Source organism: Tenrec ecaudatus, chromosome 4 (genome assembly GCF_050624435.1).
Source record: "Tenrec ecaudatus isolate mTenEca1 chromosome 4, mTenEca1.hap1, whole genome shotgun sequence".
Lineage (NCBI taxonomy): Eukaryota > Metazoa > Chordata > Mammalia > Afrosoricida > Tenrecidae > Tenrec > Tenrec ecaudatus.
The window spans coordinates 151,207,035-151,226,266 of record NC_134533.1 but is presented as its reverse complement, the minus strand read 5'-3'; positions in this window follow the sequence as shown (position 1 = coordinate 151,226,266).

The following is a 19,232-nucleotide window of genomic DNA, read 5'->3' as shown; positions in this document are numbered from 1 at the left end:
ATTGTCATTATTCAAAGAACAAGATTTCCTGGCTTTTTAGTAGTGTACAATCCGTCTACTTTCTGCCTCACAGTTAAGCTATTTGAGGACATTCTGGTCCACAAAGTTGTATAGAAAAGCAGTGCTTGTTCAGGACCAAGGATGTGAGGGGTGATGCTGGGAGAGTGGAGGGTGAGTGGGTTGGAAAGGGGGAACTGATTACAAGGATCCACATGTGACCTCTTCCCTGGGAGAGGGAAAGCAGAGAAGGGGGGAAGGGAGACTCCGGATAGGGCAAGATATGACAAAATAACAATCTATAAATTATCAAGGGCTCACGAGGGAGGGGGGAGCGGGGAAGGAGGGAGAAAAAAAGAGGACCTGATGCAAAGGGCTTGGGTGGAGAGCAGATGCTTTGAAAATGATTAGGGCAAAGAATGTATGGATGCGCTTTATACAATTGATGTATGTATATGTATGGATTGTGATAAGAGTTATATGAGCCCCTAATAAAATGTTAAAAAAAGCAGTGTTTGTTCTCATGGAGAAATACACTCCCTTCTTATTTTAAGATACAAGTGTCCTTTCCTATTTCACTCCAGCTGGATCCTACTTTCAAACATGGCTATTACTGCATTTCAGCATAAGTTTAAATCTGGCTTTCTTCAGGGAGTTTTGTTTGTTTTTAAATTTCCTTTGTTTAGCTCTCCTGTCCCCAGCATTTATCTCCTGATTGAAAGCAAATACTACGGGCTTTTTCTATGCAGGAAAACCTCATCATTTTCATCACATACCCTCTTGACAGAAAGATACTGCGATTCTGTTTTGATCTCCAAAAAATAATTTTATTTTCATAAACAGAAAATTGGAATTTAAAAAGGATTTTCTATAATTAATTGATTTTGGGGGGTCTTCAATGTGGCATTCAGCTCCTTTACAATGCATTGATTCTATTAAATAAGTATTCAAAAACTATCACTAGAAAGAAATGTCTGATTTTACTTTAACAGAACTTTTCCTTTTAATGACTTGAAAGACCAGAATACACTGGAAAGCATTAAACATTTCTATGCTTTTATAAAACTGTAACTCTTAATGTAAATAGAAAACTTCTTCGTTCTCCCTTGAAGTAGATGACCTTGTACTTAGCAAACCAATGCATGCCACTTGTTCAGTCAGACAGCGGAGTGGGGACACAACACCCAACTGTGGGCAACTGGACACACCCTTAAGGAAGGGTCTTGGGGAAGAGATGAGCCAGTCAGGGTGCAGGGTACCAATGATGAAACATACAACTTTCCTCTAGTTCTTATAAATGCTCCCCACCCCCCCACACACGCATCATGATCCCAATTCTACCTTACAAATCTGGCTAGTCAGAGGATATAAACTGGTACAGATAAGAACTGGAAACACGTGGAATCCAAGGTTGATGATCCCTTCAGGACCAGTGGTGAGAGTGCAATACTGGGAGGGTGGAGGGAAGGTTGGGTAGAAAGGGGGAAGCGACTACAAGGATCTACATGTAACCTCCTCCCTGGGGGATGGAGAACAGAAAAGTGGGTGAAGGGAGGCGTCAGGCAGTGTAAGACATGACAAAAATAATAATTTATAAATTATCAAGGGTTCAAGAGGAAAGTGGGTGGGGAGGGAAGGGAAAAGTGAGGAACTGATACCAAGGGCTCAAGTAGAAAGCAAATGTTTTGAGAATGATGAGGACAACAAATGTGCAAATGTGCTCGACACAATGGATGGTTGTATGGATTATGATGAGTTGTACAAGCTCCCAATAAAATTATTTTTAAAAGAAGAAATAAAAATATATTCTGCAAAGAATTAAAATATAGGCCCTTATATTCGAAACACTGGGGAACTTCAGCTCAGAATTTCCATTCTAAGTGGCATAGTGGTTATGCATTGGGTTGCTAACTACAGTCTTAAATTCACAGGGGCACTTTGACCTGTTTAAAGTGTCACTATGAGTCAGAATTGACACATGGCAGTGAGGTTGGTAAATCTGGTTATTTCCAGAAGCCTCCTTGTGTACAAAATCCCCCAAACTTCAAACTCAGTTCTCTGGATTCCGTACTGACTCACAGCAACCTTACAGGACAGGGTAGAACTGCCCCTGTGGGTTTGACCCATTAGCCACAGGAGTAGAAAGCCTACGTAGAACAGCTGATGATTTTGAACTGTTGAACTTGTGGTTACCAGCTCAATGGTAGGGGTGGATACGTGGCATTACTCTTTTTTAAAATTAATTAATTAATTTTTAAACAATTTATTAGGGGCTCATACGATTTCTTATCACAGTTCATACATATACATACATCAATTGTATAAAGCACATCCATACATTCCCTGCCTCAATCATTCTCAAAGCATTTGCTCTCCACTTAAGCCCTTTGCATCAGGTCCTCTTTTTTTTCCCCTCCCTCCCCTCTCCCCCCTCCCCCATATGCCCTTGGTAATTTATACATATTTTGTCATATCTTGCCCTATCCGGAGTCTCCCTTCCCCCCCATTCTCTGCTGTCCCTCTCTCAGGGAAGAGGTCACATGTGGATCCTTGTAATCAGTTCCCCCTTTCCAACACACTCACCCTCCACTCTCCCAGCATCACCCCTCACACCCTTGGTCCTGAAGGTATCATCCACCCTGGATTCCCTGTGCCTCCAGCCCTCATATTACTCTTACTCTATACTCAAACCAAAAAACCACTGCCACGATTTGATTCCAACTCATAGTGACCCTATAGGATGAGGTAGAACTATCCCTGTGGGTATCTGAGACTGTAACTCTATTTTTTAAATCATTTTATTGGAGGCTCACAGAACTCTTATCACAATCCATGTATGCATCCATTGTGTCAAGCACATTTGTACATTTATTACCCTCATCATTCTCAAAATATTTGCTTTCTACTTGAGCCCTTGGTATCAGTTCCTCATTTTTCCCTCCCTCCCCACCCACTTTCCTCATGAACCCTTGACAATTTATAAATTATTACTTTATCATATCTTACACTGCCCGATATTTTCCTTTACCCACTTTTCTGTTGTTCATCTCCCAGGGAGGAGTTTATATGTATGTCCTTGTAATCAGACGTTTCTACCCCACCTTCCTTCCATCCTCCCAGTATTGCCACTCTCAGCACTTGTCCTAAAGGGACCATCTGTCCTGGATTCTCTATGTTTCTAGTTTCTATCTGTACCAGTGCACATCCTCTGGATTTGTAAGGTAGAATTGGGATCATGATATGTGGGGGTGGGTGGATAGGGAGGAAGCATTTAAGAACTAAAATTGTGTGTTTCATCTTTGCTACACTGCACCCTGACTGGCTCATCTCCTCCCCATGACTCCTCTGTGAAGGAATATCCAGTTGCCTACAGATGAGCCTTGTGTCCCCAATCTGCACTCCCTGTCATTCACAATGATATGATTTTTTTATTCTCTGATGCCTGATACCTGATCCCTTTGACACCTCATGATCACACAAGCAGGTATGCTTCTTCCATGTGGGCTTTGTTGCTTCTCAGCTAGATGACCACTTGTTTACTTTCAAGCCTTTCAGACTCCAGACGCTATATCTTTTGATAGCCGGGTACCATCAGCTTTCTTCACCACACTTACTTATGCACCCGATTTATCTTCAGCAATTATGACAGGATGGTGAGCATTATGGAATGTCAGTTTAATAGAACAAAGTGTTCTTGTATTGAGGGAGTACTTGAGTGGAGGCCCAATGTCCATCTGCTACCTTAATACTAAACCTATAAATATATGCCCATAGATTTATTTCCCCATCATCATATATAAATATATTTACATATATACATGCCTGTATTTAGGTCTCTATAAATGCCCTTTGTCTCCTATTTCTTCCCTCTATTTCCTTTGACTTCCCTTTTATCCCACTGTCATGCTCAGCCTTTATTTGGGTTTCAGTAATTCCTCTCGGTCACATTGCCCTTGATCAATCCCTAGCAGGCCTCCTACACTCTCCTTGCTACTGGTTTTGAATCACTTGTTGTTCCCTTGTCTCTGGGTTGGTTTACCCCACTTCCTTTCCACCACCTCCCCATCTTCCATGTCCCCCCAGAACCATAGATCCACTTGTGTTCTCTTCCAGATTGTTTATCCAGCCTATCTTATCTAGATAGACCTGCAGAGATAACAATATGCACAAAAAACAAGACAGAGCCAAATAAAGCAACACAGAAAAACAAAACAATAACAGCAACAACAACAAAACACTCAATGACAAAAAAAAAAAGAAAAGCCTGTAAATAGTTCAAGCTCTGTTTATTAATCATTAGGAGTCTTTTCCGGTCAGGTCTGATAGGGTGCCATGCCCTGGCCCCAAAGTCTATTTTTGATACTCCCTGGGAACATCCTTGCTCTGCTCCCCTTGCTGTTCTGTTGCACACCCTTAGTGTTTTGCCTCAGTGTGGTGGGGTCAGTACATGCACAAATCCCACACTGTATCACCAGTGATGTCCCCTGTAGGGCTATGGGTCAGTGCGGGATGTCGCATTTCATGGGAGTAAAAGTCACATCTTTCTCTCACCAATTGACTGGTGTGATGGGTTGATTCAAATTACTGAACTTGTGGTTATGGATCCAATGCTAACCCACTATGCCAATACATATAAAGTATCCAGTCTTTAGTCTAGGATCTCTGGTGGTGTCATAATTACAAATTGGTCTGCCGTTCACATCCTTGGCAGTTCAAATCCATCACCAGCAAGTCCATGTGAGAAAGACTGGGCTTTCTACTCCTTCATAAAACAGTTGCAGTCTCAGAAACCACAGGAGCACAGTATGAGTCAGCTTTGTTTTGTTGGCAGTGAGTTTTCTTTTAGTTTAGAGTATATAGTCTATACTATTTTGTATGTACTGCAAATGTTTATATTATATTCTACATATTATCTAATTTAATCTTTATAAGATAATTCTCTCCCAAAGTTACTCTTTACCATTAATCTTCATGTTGTTGTTGTTCTCGTTTTTGTTTGTTTGATTTTGTTTTTAACATACATCAGAGAGAGGTTACAGTATGGGAATTCTAAGTTGCCAGCAGATCACAGATGGGCTTAGGAAGAGAGAATGATCCAGATCTGCAGGACCAGAACCATCTGTGGGAAGTTTGGCCAGGAGCTAGGATGCATAAGGCAGCAAAGGCCTATCGAATGCTGCGTGATAGATGTGCTTGTTGCCTTGCCGGGATGCCCTGAATAATGACATTCTGCTCTCCAAGGTTAAGCTGAAATACGTATCTCTTCGTGTAGCTTTGAAAAACTCATCCTGCAACACAAACACTGACCTACAATCTTAAAAGGCATAAACTAAAATGGCAAAGACTTTCATATCTTATCCAAATTCTCATTCCATGTTTTTGAAATTTGCATCCAACAGATTAATTCTTAATTCTGTCAAACTATTTTGTTCTGCAGTACGAAGCCCAGTGGCAGACAATGGAATATTACATTTCAGAAAAGAGACTCAGAAAAGACAATTTATTAAATGGACTACTTTTTTATTTTTGGCTTCCACTTCTAATCTATGCCCCAAACATCAGTTTTCTTTACTCTCTTTCCATGCCTTCAATTTTCTCTTCATTCTGTATTAATTACTCATTTTCTTAGCTTCACTCAATTAAAAATATTTTTGTTTTTCTTTATATTTCTTGCTTCTTTTTAAGCTAGTTGGTGAAATTACTCACTAACCTTTGCTCTTTTCCTTCCGTGCACTTTCCTATTGCAGAGGTTGTTTGAATACATGGCCTCAAATCTTGAGGCATTAGCCCTCCCTAGCTTCTGCCATTAATCCTCCATATTATTAAGATGTGAGCTACCCTGGTTTGGGGAAGGACTTTATGTTTTTCACTATTTTGTCTGGAAAATGGTAAAATATTAAGTGAATTTGATGTATCCACTTTCTAAGATTAAAAAATCATAAACTTGTTTCAATAAATCTGATAGGACATCTAGTAATCCTTGATTTATCTATCGATGAGTGTATGCATTCTAAAAAGTCATTTAGTCTTGCGCCAAATAGAAACTATAAAAATATAATGGGATTTTTGTCTAAGCTTGTTACATAAGACCTCTGAGGTTTCTGGCAGTTCAGTGCTTTCCATTATATTCACATTATTGTTGAAGTAAAATGTAAAAGGAAATAACCTGTGTATGCATATTACAACTTCTAACAGGTAAAGGTTTCCATGGATACTTTTATGCAGCCAACGAGTTTGTGTGTGGAGAAAGGCACTCATTTCTATTTCTAAGAGATTCTGTTCTGATAAAGAACTCCTGCCAATCATTCCATATGTCTTGCATTTCTAAGAGAACAAAAATAATATGTATCATGAATGGTATAAGTCATGAGATAGTTATCTCTAAATAATGCTTTCATTCACCTGCATTATCCCACCAACATCTTGGAATTTTATTAAGGCTGGGAGAAGCTATGAACGTGTTTGTAAGGAAATATGAATAATTTAAAAGTATTACTTTCTAAATCTTTACAAAGTGTTCTCTTTTTGTCATTACTTATGCAGTTTAAGTCAACCAATTACCCTTTCTAGAATAGTTATTTTTACTTAGACATGTAAATGATTATCAGAGATGACATGCAAATTATATTCAAGAAAAAAATTTTTAGAAGATGCTTCCTGGAAATTGTAACTTAGTGTTCCACTAGAAAGGAGATCCACTTTCAAAGGCTGCGTTAAGAAATGGGTCTCTAATAATATGTATCCAGCCTGTGATTAAGATTGCATAGTGTGAGAGTGTTATAACACTTTCTTTTGTATTCAGCATGACATTTTGGAAATGGTCAGTGATCAAGTTTTGATTATTTTAAATATAATAAATATTCATATGTATATTAACGATGTTTCTGTTTCTCAGTAACTATTTCGTGCTTTTGTTGTGGTTAGGAGGCATCAAATGGCTTCCTCCTCATTGCAACCCTATGAACCACGGGAGGAAACACTGCTCAGGACTGTATCAGCTCCACAATTGTTGTTCACATTCACTGTGGCAGCCCTGTGCCAATTCACCTGGTCTAGGGTTAGACTCTTCCTCTCTGCCCCTCCTCTTTACTAAGCATGATGTTCTCTTCCAGGGACTAGTCTCTCCTGGCAACAAGTTCAAAGCATGTGACATGAGCCTCACTATCCTTGCATCCCAGGAGCATGTTGGCTGTACTCCTTCCAAGACAGATTTGCATAACCTTTAGACAGTCCATGGTATTTTCAAAATTCTTTGCAATCGCCATAATTCAAATATATCAATTCTTCTTCAGTCTTCCTTACTCACCTGTTGTGTGATAGAAAATACCATGGCTTGGGTCAAGTACGCCTGAGTCCTCAAAGTAACATCCTGTTTTTCACACATTTTGAAGAGGTTTTGTGCAGCAGACTTACCTAAAGAAATTTGATCTTTTGACTACTGTTTCCAGGAGAAATGATTGTGTAACCAAGCAAGGCAAGATCATTGATAACTTCAATCTTTTCTCCATTTATCATAACGTTACCTATTGGTTCAGTTGGGAGCCTTTTGGTCTCTTTAAATTGAGTTGTAATCTATAATGAGGGTTGCAATCTGTGTTAGTCTGGTTGACTAGAGAAACAAATTCGGGAAGACTCATGTGTGTATAAGAAAGAGATTTATATAATGAATAATTGTACATTAAGAAAACATCACAGCCCAGGCCAGATCAAGTCCATGAGTCCAATAGTTTCTCATAAGTCCAATACTAGTCTATAAATTACTCTTTAGACTCATGCAGCCATGCAATAACGCCGAATGCAGAAAGAGCACAGGACAATGGGTGGAAACTCTTGTAGACCCAGAAGCAGTAGCATCATCTCAGCGCTGGCAGGGGTCTCCACGTGGCTCCTACAGCTCCCAGGGCTCTGGCTGTGTCAGCGTAGCTCCATGTGGCTTCTTGGCAGGAATGTCTCACCAGGAGTGAGCATGTGTCCCACCTCCAGCAAGCTATTTATCTCTTAGCTCCTACAAATGAGGTCATCACGCTGTGACCTGATTGACAGGCTAAAATCCACCCCTTCACTCCAATGCTGTCAAATTTACAGCAGATTATATAACTACCACATCATTATGTAACTACCACATGACACCTTTATTTTCATCAGCCAGTGCTTCAAGTCATCCTCGCTTTCAGTGAGCAAGGTGTGGCATGTGCATATTGCAGGAGGTTTCTTAGTCCAGTCCTGATGTTACATTCTCCTTCATATAATCAGGTTCTCTGATTATTTGCTCTGAATATACACTGAATAAGTATAATGATAAAATGTAACCTTGATGCTCGCCTTTCATGATTTTAAACCACACAATATTCCCTTATTCTCTTTGAATAATTGTCTCTTGATCCATGTATAAGAGTACAATAAAGTGTTCTGGAATTCCCATTTTTTGCAGTTATCCATAGTATGTTATGCTCTACACAGCCAAATGCCTTGTTATAGTTATTAAAACACAAACATCTTTCTGAAATACTGTGTTTTGAGTCAAGATCATCCATCTGCCATCAGCCATGATATCCCCTGTTCCATGTTCTCTTCTGAATCTAGCCTGAACTCTGACAGCTCCCTACTGGAATTATTATTGACTGATCTTCAGCAAAATTATTCTTGCAAATGATATAAATGATAATGTTCAATTATCTGACCATCCTGTTGGATCACCTTTCTTTGGAATGGAGACAAGTATGGATGTCATCCAGTCAGTTGGTCACGTAGCTGCTTTCCAAATATCCAGGTATTGACAAGTGCTTGCTTCCATGCTTCATCAACTTGTCGAAAGAGTTCCATTGGTATTCCATCAATTTCTGGGGCCCATGGTTACAACCAATGCTTTCATTGCAGCTACAACTTCTTCCTTCAGCATCATTGGCTCTTGCTCATATGCTACCTCTTGAAATGGTGGAATGTCCAGTTCCTTTTGATACAGTGACTGTGTTCTTTCCATCTTCTTTTGTTGCTTCCTGCATCCTTCTATATTTTGGTCACAAAAACTTTCATGATGGCATCTTGAAGCTTGCATTTTTTTCTTTAATTTCTTCAATTTAAGACATGCTAAGTGTGTTTTTCCTTTTTATCTGTTTTCTGACTGTAGGCCTTTGCACATGTCATTATACTATTTGGCACTGTCTTCTCCAGCTCCCTCTTTGAAATTTTCTGTTCTTCTCCTTGACTTCATGATTTCTTTTTTCCATTTGCCTTAGCTACTCTATGATTAAGAGCAAATTTCTGAGCCTGTTCAGACATGCATGTTGATTTTTCCTACTTTCCTATCTTTTAAATGACCATTTGCAGTCTTCATGAATGATGGTCTTGACATACCTGCTCAGTTCATTAGGATTCCTATCATCCGCATTCCATGCAGCATATCTGTTCTTGAGATGGTCTCAAAATTTAGAAGCGATAGATTTAAGGCCATAATTTGGTCTCCTGAACACGTTTTAATTTTCTTCAGCTTCAACCTGAACTCACATATGAGCAATTGATGATCTGTTCCACAGCCAGCCTCTGGTCTGGTTTTAGTAGCAAATAATTGAGCTCCTCTACTGTCTCTTCCTACAGATTGAGTCAATTTGATTTCTGTGTAGTGAATCTGGAGAAGGCATTTCATATCGATTGTCATTTGTGTCATTGAAAAGAGACATTTGCAATGAACAAGTCGTTGATCTTGCAAAATTATTTCATGCAATTTCCAGCTACATTTCTACCACCTATACTAAAATTTCCAACTATTTCCCTCCCTCTTTTCCCCCAACTTTTGCATTCCAGTTTCCAATGATTATAAATGCACCTTGATTGCATGTTTGATCATTTTTAGACTGTAAAATGGTCTAATTCTTCAGTTTCTTCATCACTAGGTTTGGTGGTTGATGGGTAAATTTGGATAATAGTTGTTTTACTTAAGATTTTTTTTGGATGCGGATATATATTATCCTATCACAGTCAAGACGGCACTTCACAGATAGATCTTAAAATGTCTCTGTTAATGATGGATGTGACATCATTCTACTTGAATCAGTCATTCATCAGATAGTAAACCATATGATTTTCTGATTCAAAATGGCCAACACCAGTCCATTTCAGCTCGCTTACTTCGAGGATATAGATCTTTATGCACACCATTTCATTTGACAACCTTCAATTTTCCTAGATTCATACTTTGTGCATGCCAAGTTCTAGTTATTAATAGACATGTGCAGCTGTTGATACTCATTGAGTGTTACTCTATCACCACATGAAGGTCTCAGAAGCTTTACCCCCACAGGCTTTATTCCATTCAGGTCATTATAGTTGACTCTACTTTGAGAAGATAGCACGTCTCAGTCATATTTTGAGCATCTTCTGACCCAATATTCTACTTCTATTCATGAAGTTTTCAGTTTCTGATGTTTTAATGTTCACCATAAAGTTTTTAATAACGAATTCCTCAGAAGTGGACATCCAATTCCTTCATTGTAGCATGAGCTTAGCCTTGAAGCGCAGCTGAAACTTGTTCACTTGGAGTGATCAGCTGGTATTTGAAGCACCAGTAACAGCTTCCAGAATCACAAGCCACCACGGTACAGCAAACTGATAAAATGCTACAACGGAAACATCACAGGTGAGTGTCTGTAACAAACAAATGTATGTTCTCACAGTTCAGGAGGCTAGAAATTTCAATTCAGAGCACTAGCTCCAGGGTAACTTTCTCTTGCTGATGGCTCTAAGGCAGCAGTTCTCAACCTGTGGGTCGCAACCCCTTTGGGGGTCAAACGACTCTTTCACAGAGTTCGCCCAACTCATAACATAGCAAAATTATAGTTACGAAGTAGCAATGAAAATAATTTTGTGGTTGGGGGTCACCACTTTATTAAAAGGTTGAGAACCACTGATCTAAGGTGTGACTTTATTATACATGTATACCAACACATGCTTTATAAGTTGCAAGGCAGATTGGCCTGTCAATGGCATACTCTCTGAATGAAGGGTCAGAACTAATCATGGTATCCATGACATTGAAAACGTAATTACAAATATGACATGTATGGAAAGTGTTGAAAAACTAGACCCACCTGATTAAAATCTTGACTCTACCAATCTGTCTATCCAGCTGAGGGGGCTAAAACAAGTGAGTGGAAAACAAATTAATTACAGTAGATTTTCCCACAATTTTTTGGAGTCCTCTTGTATGTGCAATGTCAGGAGAGTTATTTAATTTCCTTGATACACAATTTCATCACTTATAGACAAGGAATAATATCTAATAAGAGATTTATAAGTAAACTTAGTAGAATGAAGCTAGAAATCCGTCATCAACTAGCACCTAAAATAACAAGGAAAACAATGGCCACATATTAAAATGAAAGAAAAAGATCCACCAGAAACTAGATAAGGAAAGAAGCAAATCTAATACAATCAACTTAAAAAGCCAGCTTGACAAACCAACAAAGCAGTAATTCAAAGGACAATGGAGAAACCTTTATGGTGGATTCATTCTATTGAATTTTACTAAATGTGGTAGATACATAATTGTCAATTTGAGGGTTAAGATTGTAGGGGTGGAGTCTAGCTTGTCAATCAGATCCTAGCCAATGAGGCTTCTGTGTGGGCATGGCTTTCTCCTTAGAATTCTGGGAAATCTAGTACTTCCTCATTCAAGGCAGGAAACACTTCTCTGACACTCCCTGGAAGACATAGCATGTGATAAGACACATGGACTCACCGTGATGCAGAGACCCCTGCCAGTGCTGAGATGTTTCCAATAACACTGGATCCAAATACTTTTTATCCACTGACCTGTGATCTTCTACATTCGGCATCATTGCATGTGTTTTGTGGGTCTGCAGAGGACTTTTTAGATTGATATCAGACACATGGGCTAATACTGCACTTATGGACTTGGTCTGGACTGGCTAGGATATTTTCTCAATGCTTAATTGTTCTTATAGATAAATCTCTTTCTTATATGCATATGTGTTTCCATGGATTTGTTTCTCTAGTCTACCCAGACTAACACATAAAAATATAAATTCAGGGGAAAAGTAGTCCAATGACAAGATAAATATTTATTGGACTGAAATGGAGATGGAGACATTCCTGAGTAAAGATAATACTGTTAAGGGTCAAAAATTATCACTATAGAACTAGGAACTAGCAATTGTTTTGAGAATGGTGAAGGCAGCAAATGTACAAATATGCTTGAGACAGTGGATGAATGGATTGTTATAAGAGTTGAATGAGTGCCCAATTAAATGATTTTTAAAAGAACTGGGAACTAAATTAGAAATAGTCACAAGGAGATGAAACTGAAAATCAAATAACTGACAAAGAAGGAAGATGTGATATGATCAAATGTGTAGAAGAAAAAAGTAAAATGTATTGATATAATTATAAAGAAAAACCTAGATGTGGAAGACATATTTAAGTAGGGAACTTCACAGATAGAAAAGAAATGGTATTTAAAACATTAAGTACCTGAAATGAAGGAAGATTAAAAGAAAATATAATGCTACAAAAAATAAATGACACAGATGCATATATATAATAGAGAACATAGTGGAACAGTTAAGCACTCACTTAGCTTTTGGTGGGCAATTTGAACCCATCCTAGGGCACTACTGGATAAAGACCTGATGATCAGCTTCTACACAGGTCACAGGCAGGAGAGACCATTTCAGGAAACTATTCTATCTCATGGAGTTCCTGTGAGTAAAATATCCAATCCATAGAACCCTGCAACAACAACAACGCATACTAGTTTTGTTTTCTTCCCGTTCTAAAAGAGATCATGTTTCCTGGCAGATTTCTCCATATCATTATTTAGGCCTGAAGAAATGGCTCCATAAAGAGTTGAGGGACAGAGAATAACCCCCCTAGCCCAGGGCACTCATACAAGACAAAGGCTCCAGAACTCATGTGTACATGAGTCCTTCCTTCTCTCTCTCTCTCTCTCTCTCTCTCTCTCTCTCTCTCTCTCTCTCTCTCTCTCTCTCTCTCCCTCCCTCCCCCCTCCCGTGTGTGTGTGTGTGTGTGTGTGTGGTGTGTGTGTGGGGGGAGGGAGGGGGGGAGAAGTCCCTACCTCCTTGGTTTTGTTCCCCTTATAGGCTGCTCTAATGCTTAGTTAAATTGTTTATAGACTAGTCTATTCCTTATAACTGTACTATTGTTTGGTTCAATAATGAGCTATCAGAGGGAGTCTGTTCCCACACCTGAAGCATAACCAAGGGAGGGCCATAGTTCCCGGTGTTCTATCTCTGTCTAACTAAGCAGTTAGCCCGGTCTAATTTATGATATTGAGTTTTTTTCTGCCTTCTTCTCCCATTCGATCCAGGACCTTCTACTGTGATCCCTTTCAAAACAGTTGGTAGTGGGACCAGGTGCCAACTAGTTTCTCTAGTTTCAGGATTATAGAGAAGAATGTTCACCCGGCCCATTAGTCCAGTGGAAAAATTGTTTTCACTGTGTGGAATTTTCTTCACTCTTTCTTCCTCCAGATGGTAAGAGATCAACAGTTTCAATCGAGGGAAACACTCACAAGATTTTAAGACCCCAGTCACTACTTAGTACCTAAGTAGGATGTAGAACACGATCACTGTGGACTATGCTTTGCCAATTGACCTTTGTGCCCCTGAAACTATAACTCAGGCCTGAAACCACATTCTCTCAAGGCCATTGGCTATGTCGAAGCCGTAGCTTTGCCCCCTATCTGAGCCATCACATTCTTAAGACAGCAAAGGTAAAGACACACATGAAAATATTCTCTTTCAGCCTGTATATATTTGTAGGTAAACTCCCTCACCCCTCCCACTCCCACAGCTGCTCAGACTCCATGTTTATCCACACATCTACTCAATACTGAATTTTTAGTCCTTCTTAGAAAAGCAATTACTTTTCAATGACAATATGCAGTCAGCAGAGGGATGAATCAAAACAACCCTTTCAGAAAAGGAAGAGCCATGGGGAGAAAATCTGTAGATATGTGTTGATGAAAATAATAAAAATACAAAGAAGTGACAATTTCTGTGAGAGTCATTCTAAGTGCATGTAAGGAGATGGCTTTGTTTCTAAAAAGCTAGTGACTATTGTTAAAAAGTAACCATTTGAATTTATTCAAAATATAATACAAAATAGATTGTTTCATAATTTAAAAAACAATTTATAAATTAGAAGAGCATGAGTCTCTCAGAATGAGGAAACTGGGAAATAATTATCCTGAGGGATGGACATTTCCCAGAAACTTAAATAAGAGGGTGGCTTCAAAAAGATTTTGGGAAAAAATAATAAAAGATAATGGAGCTTTTCAACAAATATTCTGACTGTCCATCATATATTTTTCTTTTAAACATTTTATATTATTTTATTTCCCCAATGGTTTTATTGGTAAATAATTTACATCTCATATAATTCAATAGTTCAAGCTTTCAATCATATCAAGGGGCATTGTATAGTCACCACTACATGAATCTTAAAAGCATCCCCCCCCCCCATGGTTAAATCACCTTTACAATGAGTTATGTAATGCAATCAGAAGCAGCTCTCATGCTTCTTACCACCCTCCCGCCTTCCTGATTTACCCCCAATTCCCTTTCCATCCCTGTTGCCTACCCCCTACCCCTGCATTTCTTATACTCCTCCTGTGCTTCACAGCTGGGCAAAACAACAGAAAACAATTTTTTTAATCGCACTAAGGTTGTAAGGCTAAAATCATAATAGTTATAAAGACGAAAATACAAATAGTGCATAAGAAGGAAAAGTTTCCAACAAAATTCAAAAAACAACCAGGGAGGAAATTTCTGTCATGGAACAAGTAAGACAAACCTGGGCCCAATACAAATTCTGGTTCTGTCCATAGTGAGGGTGGGGGTGTCATCTGACCAAGTATCGAGTTTTGGGTGTTTTTTTTCCCCAAGTATTGAGTTTGATTCAGCATAATCTGGATCACAATAGCCTCTGCCTGGTGGTAAGGCTGTCCAAGACTCTGGTCATTGGTTAGAACGGATCTGCCAGGGGCTCAGTCTGACTCGTTACTCCGCAAATGGATATTGGACTCCCACTCTCCTCCAAAGCCTTCTCCAAATTGGTGTTTGTCATTTTAGCTCTGATACTTTTCTCTTTGCCATACTTGAATTCTGTAATTGTCACCTGTGGGTTCCACAAGTTCGTGTGCTTTAGTGTAGACTTAGTTGACACTTCACTTAGAGGGCTGCTTATTTGGACATAAACCTTTCAGACCCCAGGCACTATTCAGATTGAAAGCTGGGCACCATCTATTGTCTTTACCACCCTTTGCTGTAGCAACGTTATCTTTGTCGATCATTTCATGAAGGTGAGTATCAAGCAGTGCCAGGGTGTTCTTAAGTTAGAGCTAGGATTTAGTGCAAGCCCCAAAACCATTCCTGAATCTATGCCTGCTTTTTTAAATCAAATTTGCTATAACCTGGGAGCTAATGCATATGTTTTATCATTCCATAATTTAATCATATCAAACATTATTATACAATTTCTCCAATAATCAGTCCCTAAACATACTTTTCTTCAGGAAAATAACGTTCCATGCTACCCAAGCAGTGTCAGAATTGACTCCATGGCAGTGGGTTGGGATAGGAGTGATCTTTAAGAAGTAACTCCTGAAAATGTAATCCTTTACCATTTATAGCTATAAGACCTCTTGAAGCTAAACTTTTAAAAGCACACTGTCTTTTTGTTAAATCATGAGTAATGGTTTCTTATTAAATACTCATTTCCCAGCTGAAATAGACAGGATGGCAGAATAGTTTCTGATTGAAAAAAAAAAAAAAGAAAAAATTTTTTTTCTGCAATTTCTGTTAAGCTGTTTTATGGTTATTTTTTGTTCTCATCGGTAAGAAAAATTCCTAACAAACAAAGTCAGATGTCTGCTACTATTTTGCTTCCTTTCACACTGCCAAAGAGAGAACTGAGGCTAAGTAGCTGTTGAAGTAGAAATGAAAACACTAAAAACTTGATGACTTAAATGCAATAATGAACCCAAACCACAGTAAATAGTAAGAATTTAACTTTACTTATTTTCATTCTCTCTTTACTTTTAAATTATTCAAAACCAGGTGACCATTGTCACCATTTATATTCAATATTCTGTTAAAAGCACAAGCTAGAGGAATAATACAATACAAAGAAATTATATCCTTATTGGGAAAGAAAAAAATAATTTCTCCTCATGGATGATATGATCCTCTATGTAGAAAACTCCAAAAGGGTACACAATTGCTAAGTCAAATAGAGAAATCTATCAAAGTTGCAAGGTACAAAGTCAACCAAAAAATTTAATTGGGTTTCTGTGTTCCAGCAATGAGAAATGAAAGAAACAATTCTATTTACAATAGCATCTAAAACCCAGCCCACTACCATCAAGTTCATTTCAATTCACGGTGACCCTCCCTACCTATGGCTTCTGAGACTGTAACCCTTAATGGAAGAAGAGAGCCTCTTCTGTCTCTCACAGAGTGGCTGCAAGGCTCGACCTACTGATCTTGTGTTAGAAGACTGACAGTAATATCACAATGCCCCCAGGGCTGGAAGAGCACCTAGGAACTAACATAGCCGAAAAAATGTTAGGAATGTACAACATGAAAACCACCAAATATTGATAAAAAAGTCTAAAGAAGATTTAAGTAAATTGAAAATGCTCCATTTTCATGCATTGGAAGATTTATACTACTAAGATATCAGTACTACCCAAAGAAATCTATAGATTCAAGAGTCCCAATCAAAATTTCAACCGCTTTTCAATTTTAAAATATTTTAAATTTCATTGATACCACATGTTAAACCTTGCCTAAGATAATTCAAAGGCGGTACCCTGAAAAGCAGCGGCCAGAAATTCAACCGGGATTCAGAAGAGGACATGGAACCCGAGGTACCACTGCAGATGTCACTCGACCTTGGTTGAAAGTCAAGAATAACAGAAAAAAATGTTTTCTTGTGTTTTATTGACTGTGCAAGACATTCCACTGTGTAAACAAGTCTATGGATGGAAGAAATTTGATGAAACCATGAAGCTGAGACCTGGAGCTTCACGAACAACTGGGAGGTGTACAAGATTCAAGCTCACTGTGTTAGTCTGGGTACATTAGAGAAAATAATCCACAGAAACTCATATGTATAAGAGAGAGATTTATATAAAGCATAAGTGCACATCAAGAAAACATCCCAATCCAGTGCTGCCCAAGCCCACAAGTCCAACATTAGCCCATATGTCTGACACCAATCCACAAAGTCCTCCTCCATCCCACAAAACACATGCAGTGATGCCAACTGCAGGAGGAAAGCCAAATCAGTGAGCAGGTAAGCATCTCAGTGCTGACAGGGGTCTCCACATAGCTGCTCCAGCACCCAGGGCTGCATCAGGGTAGGTCCATGTTGCTTCTCCTCAGGGATGTCTTGCAGGAAGTGAGCATTGCCAGCTGAAGCAGGGAACTGGCTAAGGCAGCTGCACCCTGGTCTGACCATCAGAAAACAAGAGACCTGAAAACTAAAAAGGCAAGGCTCACCAAGCCATTTATCTCTCTGCCCTTCAATGAACCCCACATGTGTTTATCGGCCAGGTTGGCACAATAAACATTAACTATCTCACTCACACTAAACTTCCAGTGTCTAAGGCGTTTCCCCACACGGTGAAGGTGATGAATGTGGGGGCCCCACCAGTCCTCTCCACTGTGAGAATTGGGTTCCTCCAGGGCAACCACATGTTGGTCATGCATGATGGCTGGGAGTGCCTCTTCAGAGGTTAGATTTAGGAAGCTGACTGGGGGCTGGATTAGACAAGGTAATTTCAAAAGGACTCTAGCCACAACTAAATTAGAACAGATCGGTGAAGTTTAATATTCAAGGCCTTGTCCACATGGGGGGGTTTGAGGCTCACACAGGGGGCCTGGAGCTGACGGAAGGCCAGACGCTCTGCCCAAACCCTGTGTCCCTTCTGGGGTCATTCCTGCCACGCTGTCCGACGGTGTGCCTTGCTCACACTTCAGCATCCGGGCAGACACAATTCTCCATACGATCTACACCACCTGGCATTTCCTCAAGCAATCAGCTGCAGGCACCAAAATAAGGGCCTTTTATCATTGAAAGGAATGGTGGTTGCTTTAGCTACCTGGTCTCTGAGGTGGGCCTGGTGACTGCATCCAGGTGATGCAGCTTAAACCATTGAGGAGCCCTGTAGCATCTGGTGCAAAAGGTGAACATACCTGTGAAAGGGGACCTGGCGTAAGGTCAGGAGAAGTTCAATGTGAACTACTGACTTCATGTTCAACCTCTACTCTGAGGAGGGAGAGGACATCTTCGATAGCAGGAAAAAAATCATACGTAGCCACATGCAGCATTCAGGGTAGAAGGCCAACTCCTTCCGACAGGATTTTTGCCACTAAAATGGGAGCCCAGGCTATGAACCGGATGTCCAGGAATATAAGGAGACTTGTCATAAGAGGCAAATCTTTGCCAACACTCCGGACTTTTGTCTTATATATTTTGGACATACTGTCAGGAGAGACCAGCCCCTAAAGTGGAGGGGCGGTGAAAACGAGGACGGTGTTCAAGGAGATGGATTGCCACAATGGCTTGAACTACGGGCGGAGGCATAGAAACAACTAAGGGGATGGTGCAGACCTGGGCACTCTATCATTCTGTTGTGCATTGGGTCAGCATGTGTTGGAACCAGCTCGATAGCACCTAAAAAAAACAACAATAATTAAACTGCTGTATTCTGAGACTTTCCCACCAAAATCTTCATTTCCTTTCACAGGCAGAGAAAGGCGTTGTGATCTGAAGGCACTTCGATTTACCATGCTTTCTCCCCGTTAATACCCTTGTTTATTTCATCCCTTATTTATTCAATCCTCCTGGAAACCAAGAGGGTTCTTGGTGACCCATATTTAAGACCTAAAGGCTAACAGCAAGACGCTCTGGGGTGCAGAGGGTAAGAAGCATGCCTATCCACTCGGCCACTCCATGGGAGAAGAGGAGGAAATTTGCTTCCATAAATATCCCAGCCTAAAATACCTTCCAGGAGAGTTCTACTTTGTTACATGAGATCACTGTGCTTTTAAATTGACTCAATATCTCAGCAACATAGAGTTGACAAAGAATCTCTAATTCCAACCCAAAGCTTAAGCTATGTATACAAATGCTTTCTCAACTACTTTTCTTGAATAGTCTAAATGCATCTCAAATTCAACATGTCTCAAATT